Raw genomic sequence first — 9511 nt, 5'->3', positions numbered from 1 at the left:
GGTTCGCGAACTATGCGGACATGGTTGAGTACTCACTCTGACCAATAACCAATAGCGGGATCTGGAGATCCATAATGGCTCCCACATATTCAACGATGACTTTAGTGATCGAATGAACCATACACATACAATACCAATTCCCTTTGTCACGCGATATTTTACTTGTCCGAGGTTTGATCTTCGGTATCACTCTATACCTTGTTCAACCTCGTCTCCTGACAAGTACTCTTTACTCGTACCGTGGTATGTGGTCTCTTATGAACTTATTCATATGCTTGCAAGACATTAGACGACATTCCACCGGGAGGGCCCAGAGTATATCTATCCTTCATCGGGATGGACAAATCCCACTGTTGATCCATATGCCTCAACTCATACTTTCCGGATACTTAATCCCACCTTTATAACCACCCATTTACGCAGTGGTGTTTGGTGTAATCAAAGTACCTTTCCGGTATAAGTGATTTATATGATCTCATGGTCATAAGGACTAAGTAACTATGTATCGAAAGCTTATAGCAAATAACTTAATGATGAGATCTTATGCTATGCTTAATTGGGTGTGTCCATTACATCATTCATATAATGATATAACCTTGTTATTAATAACATCCAATGTTCATGATTATGAAACTAATCATCCATTAATCAACAAGCTAGTTTAAGAGGCATACTAGGGACTTCTTGTTGTCTACATATCACACATGTACTAATGTTTCGGTTAATACAATTATAGCATGGTATATAAACATTTATCATAAACATAAAGATATATAATAACCACTTTTATTATTGCCTCTTGGGCATATCTCCAACAGTCTCCCACTTGCACTAGAGTCAATAATCTAGATTACATGGTAAGGTACCTAACACCCATGGCATTCTGGTGTTGGTCATGCTTTGCCCTAGGGAGAGCTTTAGTCAACGGATCTGCTATATTCAGATCAGTGTGTACTTTGCAAATCTTTACTTCTCCATCTTCGATGTACTCGCGAATCGAATGATAACGTAGCTTGATATGCTTCAGCCTCTTGTGTGACCTTGGTTCTTGTGCATTGGCGATGGCACCCATGTTGTCACAATAGATGACTAGTGGGTCCAATGCACTAGGAACCACACCGAGCTCTACAATGAACCTCTTCATCCATACCGCTTCTGATGAAGCCTCTGAAGCCGCTATGTACTCCGATTCTGTTGAGGATTTCGCCACCGTGCACTGCTTCGAGCTTGCCCAGCTTACTGCAGCACCATTCAATATAAACACGTACCCAGATTGTGACTTAGAGTCATCAGGATCAGTGTTCCAACTTGCATCGGTGTAACTTGTTACAACGAGCTCTTGGTCACCTCCATAACAAAGAAACATATCCTTAGTTCTTTTCAAGTACTTCAGGATATTCTTGACCGCTGTCCAGTGTTCCATTCCTGGATCACTTTGATATCTGCTAGTCAAACTAACAACATGTGCTATATCCGGTCTTGTACATAGCATGGCATACATGATAGAGCCTACTGCCGAGGCATAGGGGATCTGACTCATCCTTTCTCTTTCTTCTGCCGTAGCCGGACCTTGAGTCTTACTCAAGACCTTGCCTGGTAACATAGGTAAGAATCCTTTCTTACTTTCGTCCATTCTAAACTTCTTTAGAATCTTGTCCAGGTATGTACTCTGTGATAGCCCTATTAGACGTCTTGATCTATCTCTATAAATCTTGATGCCTAATATATATGATGCTTCACCAAGGTCTTTCATTGAAAAACTATTATTCAAATAACCCTTTATCTTTGCTTAATAGTTCTATATCATTCCCAATCAATAATATGTCATGTACATATAATATCGTGAATGCTACAGAGCTCCCACTCACTTTCTTGTAAATACAGGCCTCTCCATGACACTGTATAAACCCGAAGTCTTTGATCACCTTATCAAAGCGTCGGTTCCAACTTCTTGATGCTTGCTTCAGTCCATAAATTGAACGCTGAAGTTTGCAGACTTTGTCAGCATTTTTAGGATCGACAAAACCTTTGGGTTGTACCATATACAACTCTTCCTCAATGTCTCCATTAAGGAACGCCGTTTTGACATCCATCTGCCAAATCTCATAATCGAAAAATGCAGCTATTGCTAACAAAATCCTTACAGATTTTAGCTTCGCTACAGGTGAGAAAGTCTCATCGTAGTCAACACCTTGAATTTGTCGGAAACCCTTTGCGACAAGTCGAGCTTTATAGACAGTAATATTACCATCAGCATCTGTTTTTCTCTTGAAAATCCATTTATTCTCGACAGCCTTGCGGCTATCAGGTAAGTCTACCAAAGTCCATACTTTGTTATCATACATGGATCCCATTTCGGATTTCATGGCTTCTTGCCATTTGTTGGAACCTGGGCTCATCATCGCTTCTTCATACGTCGCAGGGTCTTCATCATTGTTATCCACAATCATGACATTTAGACAAGGATCATACCAATCTGGAGTGGCACGTTCCCTTGTCGATCTGCGAGGTTCAGTAGCTATCTCATTTGAAGTTTCATGATCATTATCATTAGCTTCCTCTCATACGGCAGGTGCGGCAGGAACATCTTCCGGTACTGCGCTACTCTGATCAACGAGCAAAGATTCTTCAATCTCATCGAGTTCTACTTTTCTTCCAATCACTTCTTTAGTGAGAAATTCTTTCTCAAGAAAGGTTCTGTTTTTAGCAACAAAGATCTTGCCTTCGGATCTGTGATAGAAAGTGTACCCTATAGTTTCCTTAGGGTATCCTATGAAGACGCATTTCTCCGTTTTGGGTTCTAGCTTGTCCGGTTGTAACTTTTTTACATAGGCTTCGCAACCCCAAACTTTCAGGAACGACAGCTTAGGTTTCTTATTAAACCATAATTCATACGGTGTCATTTCAACGGATTTTGATGGTGCTCTATTTAAAGTGAATGCGGCTGTCTCTAATGCATAACTCCAAAAAGATAACGGCAAATCAGTAAGAGACATCATAGAACGAACCATATCTAAGAGAGTTTGATTACGACGTTCGGACACACCGTTTCGTTGTGGTGTTCCCGGCGGTGTCAATTGTGAAAGTATTCCGCATTTCTTTAAATGCATGCCAAACTCATAACTCAGATATTCACCTCCGCGATCAGATCGTAGAAATTTAATCTTCTTGTTACGTTGATTTTCTACTTCACTTTGGAATTCCTTAAACTTCTCAAAAGTCTCGGATTTATGTTTCATGAAATAGATATACCCATATCTACTCAGATCATCTGTGAAGGTTAGAACATAACGATAACCACCGCGCGATGCTACACTCATTGGTCCGCACACATCGGTATGTATGATTTCCAATAAGTCAGTAGCTCGCTCCATAATACCAGAGAATGGAGTCTTAGTCATTTTTCCCATTAGACATGCTTTGCATCTATCAAGTGACTCAAAGTCAAGTGATTCAAGTAATCCATCGGTATGGAGTTTCTTCATGCGTTTCACTCCAATATGACCAAGACGACAGTGCCACATATAAGTAGAATTATCATTCAATTTAATTCTCTTAGCATCAATGTTATGTATATGTGTATCACTACTATCGAGATCTAACAGAAATAAGCCATTCTTTTCAGGTGCTCGACCATAAAAGATATTATTCATAAAAATAGAACAACCATTATTCTCAGACTTGAATGAATAACCGTCTTGCATTAAACAAGATCCAGATATAATGTTCATGCTCAACGCGGGTACAAAATAACAATTATTGAGGCTTAAAACTAATCCCGAAGGTAGATGTAGAGGAAGTGTGCCGACAGCGATCACATCGACTTTGGATCCATTTCCAACGCGCATGGTCACTTCATCCTTTAGTAGTCTTCGTTTATTCTTTAGTTCCTGTTTCGAGTTACAAATATGAGCAACCGAACCAGTATCAAATACCCAGGTACTAGTACGAGAACCAGTAAAACATCTATAACATGTATATCAGATATACCTTCTTTCTTCTTCTTGACAAGGCCGCTCTTCAGATCCGCCAAATACTTGGAGCAATTACGCTTCCAGTGTCCCTTCTCCTTGCAGTAATAGCACTCAGCATCAGGCTTAGGGCCAGTCTTAGGTTTCACAGGAGGCGTGGCAGCTTTCTTGCCACTCTTCTTGTTCTTGCCTTTAGACTTGCCCTGTTTCTTGAAGCTGGTGGTCTTGTTGACCATCAACACTTGGTGCTCTTTCTTAATTTCAATCTCAGCAGATTTCAGCATGGAGAAGAGTTCAGGTAACTCTTTGTTCATGTTCTGCATATTGTAGTTCATCACAAAGTTCTTGTAACTAGGTGGCAGTGATTGAAGGACACGATTAATCCCCAGTCTATTAGGAATCACTATTCCCAAATCACTGAGTTTCTTCGCATGCCCGGTCATGGCGAGCATGTGCTCACTAACGGAGCTGCCTTCTTCCATCATGCAGCTGAAGAAGTGTTTCGATGCTTCATAGCATTCCACGGCCGCATGAGTCTCAAATATAGTCTTCAACTCATTGATTAACTCATGTGGATCGTGGTGCTCAAAACGTTTTTGAAGATCGGCTTCCAGGCATAAGATGGCACACCGAACTTGAGAGTACCGAGTTTTCCGAGTTGCGTAAACAGCTTTTACTTCATCGGTTTCAGTTTACGCGGGAGGGTCACCTAGCGGTGCATCAAGCACATATTGCAGATTTCCACCATTGAGGAAAATCCTCACATGACGGAACCAGTCGGTGAAGTTGCTACCGTTGCTCTTAAGCTTTTCTTTCTCTAGGAACTGATTAAAATTGATTGAGGACGCCATATCTACAACATATTTGCAATAGTTTAGACTAATGTTTATGACAAATTGAGTTCAAATTTTAATTCAATATAATTAAAAACTAGGTGAACTCCCACTCAAAACAATATCCCTCGCATTGTCTTAGTGATCACACGAACCAAATCCACCACACCAAGTCCGATCATCACGAGACAAGATGTAACTTCAATGGCGAACACTCAAAGTATTCATCATATCAATCATATGATTCATGCTCTACCTTTCGGTATCACGTGTTCCGAGACCATGTCTGTACATGCTAGGCTCGTCAAGGCCACCTTAGTATCCGCATGTGCAAAACTGGCTTGCACCCGTTGTATGCACTTGTTGATTCTATCACACCCGATCACCACGAGATGCTTCGAAACGACAAGTCTTGGCAACGGTGCTACTAAGGATGAACACTTTATTATCTTGAGATTTTAGTGAGAGGGATCATCTTATAATGCTACCGTCGCGATCTAAGCAAAATAAGATGCATAAAAGGATTAACATCACATGCAGTTCATATGTGATATGATATGACCCTTTTGTCTTTGCGCCTTTGATCTTCATCTCCAAAGCACGGACATGATCTCCATCATCAACGGGCATGATCTCCATCATCGTCGGCGAAACACCAAGGTCAATGGCGCCGTCTTCATGATTGTCCTCCATGTAGCAACTATTACAACTACTTTGAAATACTACTCAACATGAAATTTAAAGACAACCATAAGGCTCCTGCCGGTTGCCACAATACAATAATGATCATCTCATACATAGTCATCATCACATTATGGCCATATCACATCACCAAACCCTGCAAAAACAAGTTAGACGTTCTCTAATTTGGTTTGCATATTTTACGTGGTTTAGGGTTTTCGAGTAAGATCCAATCTACCTACGAACATGAACCACAACGGTGATACTAGTGTTGTCAATAGAAGAGTAAATTGAATCTTTACTATAGTAGGAGAGACAGACACCTGCAAAGCCTCTTATGCAATACAAGTTGCATGTCAAACGAGGAACAAGTCTCATGAACGCGGTCATGTAAAGTTAGTCCGAGCTGCTTCATTCTAATATGCCATAAAGATGCAAAGTACTCAACTAAAGATAACAAGAGCATCAACGCCCACAAAACCATTGTGTTCTACTCGTGCAACCATCTATGCATAGACACGGCTCTGATACCACTGTAGGATAACGTTGCATAGAAAACAAAAAATTTCCTACCGCGAACACGAAATCCAAGCCAAGATGCAATCTAGAAGACGGTAGCAACGAGGGGATTATCGAGTCTCACCCTTGAAGAGATTCCAAAGCCTACAAGATGAGGCTCTTGTTGCTGCGGTAGACGTTCACTTGCCGCTTGCAAAAGCGCGTAGAAGATCTTGATCACGGCGCCACGAACGGGCAGCACCTCCGTACTCGGTCACACGTTCGGTTGTTGATGAAGACGACGTCCACCTCCCGTTCCAGCGGGCAGCGGAAGTAGTAGCTCCTCTTGAATCCGACAGCATGACGGCGTGGTGTCGGTGGCGGTGGAGAACTCCGGCGGAGCTTCGCTAAAGCACGCGGGAGCTATGGAGGAGAAGGGGGCGGCTAGGGTTTGGGAGGGGGTGGCCGGCCACTCAAGGGGGGCGGCTAGGTTGTGGTCTTAGGGTGGCCGGCCCCCTCCCCTTGGCCCCTCATTATATAGGTGGAAGCCCCAAGTGTTGGACTACAAGTCTCCGAATAAGACCCGAACCCAAAACCTTCCATGTGATAGGGAAACCTACCCAAGGTGGGAATCCCACTTGGGTGGGATTCCCCCCTTCCATGTGGGGGGGTGGCCGGCCCCCATAGGGGGAGTCCACTTGGGACTCCTCCCCCACTAGGGACTCCACCTTCCTTGGTGGTTTCTTCCGGACTTTTCTAGAACCTTCTAGAACCTTCCATAGAACCTTCCGCATCATTTTAATTCACATAAAATGACATCCTATATATGAATCTTATTCTCCGGACCATTCCGGAACTCCTCGTGATGTCCGGGATCTCATCCGGAACTCCGAACAAATATTCGAACTCCATTCCATATTCAAGTTCTACCATATCAACATCCAACTTTAAGTGTGTCACCCTACGGTTCGCGAACTATGCGGACATGGTTGAGTACTCACTCTGACCAATAACCAATAGCGGGATCTGGAGATCCATAATGGCTCCCACATATTCAACGATGACTTTAGTGATCGAATGAACCATACACATACAATACCAATTCCCTTTGTCACGCGATATTTTACTTGTCCGAGGTTTGATCTTCGGTATCACTATATACCTTGTTCAACCTCGTCTCCTGACAAGTACTCTTTACTCGTACCGTGGTATGTGGTCTCTTATGAACTTATTCATATGCTTGCAAGACATTAGACGACATTCCACCGAGAGGGCCCAGAGTATATCTATCCATCATCGGGATGGACAAATCCCACTGTTGATCCATATGCCTCAACTCATACTTTCTGGATACTTAATCCCACCTTTACAACCACCCATTTACGCAGTGGCGTTTGGTGTAATCAAAGTACCTTTCCGGTATAAGTGATTTATATGATCTCATGGTCATAAGGGCTAGGTAACTATGTATCGAAAGCTTATAGCAAATAACTTAATGACGAGATCTTATGCTATGCTTAATTGGGTGTGTCCATTACATCATTCATATAATGATATAACCTTGTTATTAATAACATCCAATGTTCATGATTATGAAACTAATCATCCATTAATCAACAAGCTAGTTTAAGAGGCATACTAGGGACTTATTGTTGTCTACATATCACACATCTACTAATGTTTCGGTTAATACAATTATAGCATGGTATATAAACATTTATCATAAACATAAAGATATATAATAACCACTTTTATTATTGCCTCTTGGGCATATCTCCAACAGTACCGTCAATGTAAAAATACTGCCTGACAAATAATTTATTAAATTTTTCCAGGAATCAGAAGTTTATTGGATATGGTGAGATTGATGTTACAATTGGTTATGTTGCTGACTCCTTTGAAGATGGTGCTCCTATTAAAACTAGTATCATGACAATCATGGTAGATGTAGCGCGGGATATTTTTCTAAGCCCTGAAACCAAACGTCTAATAGTGCCATTCATGGCAGTGGTAAGAAATATTATTATCATTATTATTTTTCTTCATGCATGTTTGTATGCGGAAATTTGAGGCGGCGCTAACATAAAAATATAACACCCAAACAGTTAAGGTGCAACAGGATTAATAGGAACAATGATGGCAAAATGAATACGAGGACATTGGTAAATCTCGTCAAGGCAATTAATCCGGTTGAAGATTGTTTCCTATTGGACAAATACGATGTTGTAAGTTTCAGTGTGGTGTCCATAATTATCTTAAAAGAAAAAGAGTTCCTCAAACAAATAGCTGGATTGCATTTTTTGTTTGTGCAGATAAAAATTCCATGTTTCCAAGAATAAGATGGAGAGTGTCCTGTGGGTCACTATTTCGTCATGTCCGTGAATTTAAAGAAGAAGCGGTTTGAACTTCTAGACTCACTTGGATGGGCAGGAGCTGAACAGCACTTTGTTAACACGGCTGACGTGTTCAAGGAAATTTGGAAGGAAGCGTACAAACAAAGCAACGGAAAGTTGTCACCTGAAAACCTCGACGAATTTTCTTACCAGAAGCCTAAAGTTATTCCACTTCAGGGAGAAACGTAAGAATTGTTGGACATTTATTAAATAAGAATTGCTGAATCTTTATTTATATATAAAGACATGCTAATGATTTACATGGTGATCAACGCAGGTTAAACTGTGGAGTCTACATGATGATTTTCCTCATGTTCTGGAGTGGAAAGTCTCTGTTGTTCATTCGACAGGACGATGTATTGTACATCAGAAAAAGATTATTATACATGATCCTTATGTGGGAAAGTTTGGATGTTAATTTTGGTCTGATTGAAACAATCGACAAAGGTAGTTAGTACTGCGCATTTCTTAATAAAGATTTACTGCGCATATAGAAATTTCACGACATATTTATATTCTTGTTTTTTGTTTGTTGTAGGTAAGCTTAAAAAAATCGTTACGGGAGAGTACAATTTAATCAGGAAGATAACAACTGTGAGGCCAAACATGGTTGTTATCGTGGACCTACCTGATGTCAATATACCAGAACCTAGGGAGATCGATGATGGAAAAGAAAACTATCCTGAAGAACAAGAATATATACTCATCGGTAGCCAGGAAGACTACAGCATGGAATGCTTGAAGGAAAGACGCAGAGCGGAACAAACAACAGAGGACAGCAAAGAAGACAAAGAAACAACAAAGAGCGGCGAAGAGGACAAGAATCAGAAGCAACAGAAATCTGTTGTCGCCATAAACTATGAAGACAACAGCACTGAATACTTGAGGACTAGAGAAGCAAGAGTTGACGATCCCTCAAGATTGCACCAAGTTTTGTTTACTCCAATAAATAGAACATCTTCTTCATCGCCTGGTTATAAAATTGATAAAGATAAGTACTGTAGCCTCACGGGGTCACAAAGTCTTGAGACTCCACCGAAGGTTTTAAATTCCAGTTACGTAGACGTTGAGCATAGAACTAATTTAGACAAACTGAAGAGGGACATTGTTACTCCGTCCAACGTCACGACAACAA

Source organism: Lolium perenne, chromosome 3 (assembly GCF_019359855.2).
Source record: "Lolium perenne isolate Kyuss_39 chromosome 3, Kyuss_2.0, whole genome shotgun sequence".
Taxonomy (NCBI): domain Eukaryota; kingdom Viridiplantae; phylum Streptophyta; class Magnoliopsida; order Poales; family Poaceae; genus Lolium; species Lolium perenne.
Note: the sequence above shows the minus strand (reverse complement) of the source record.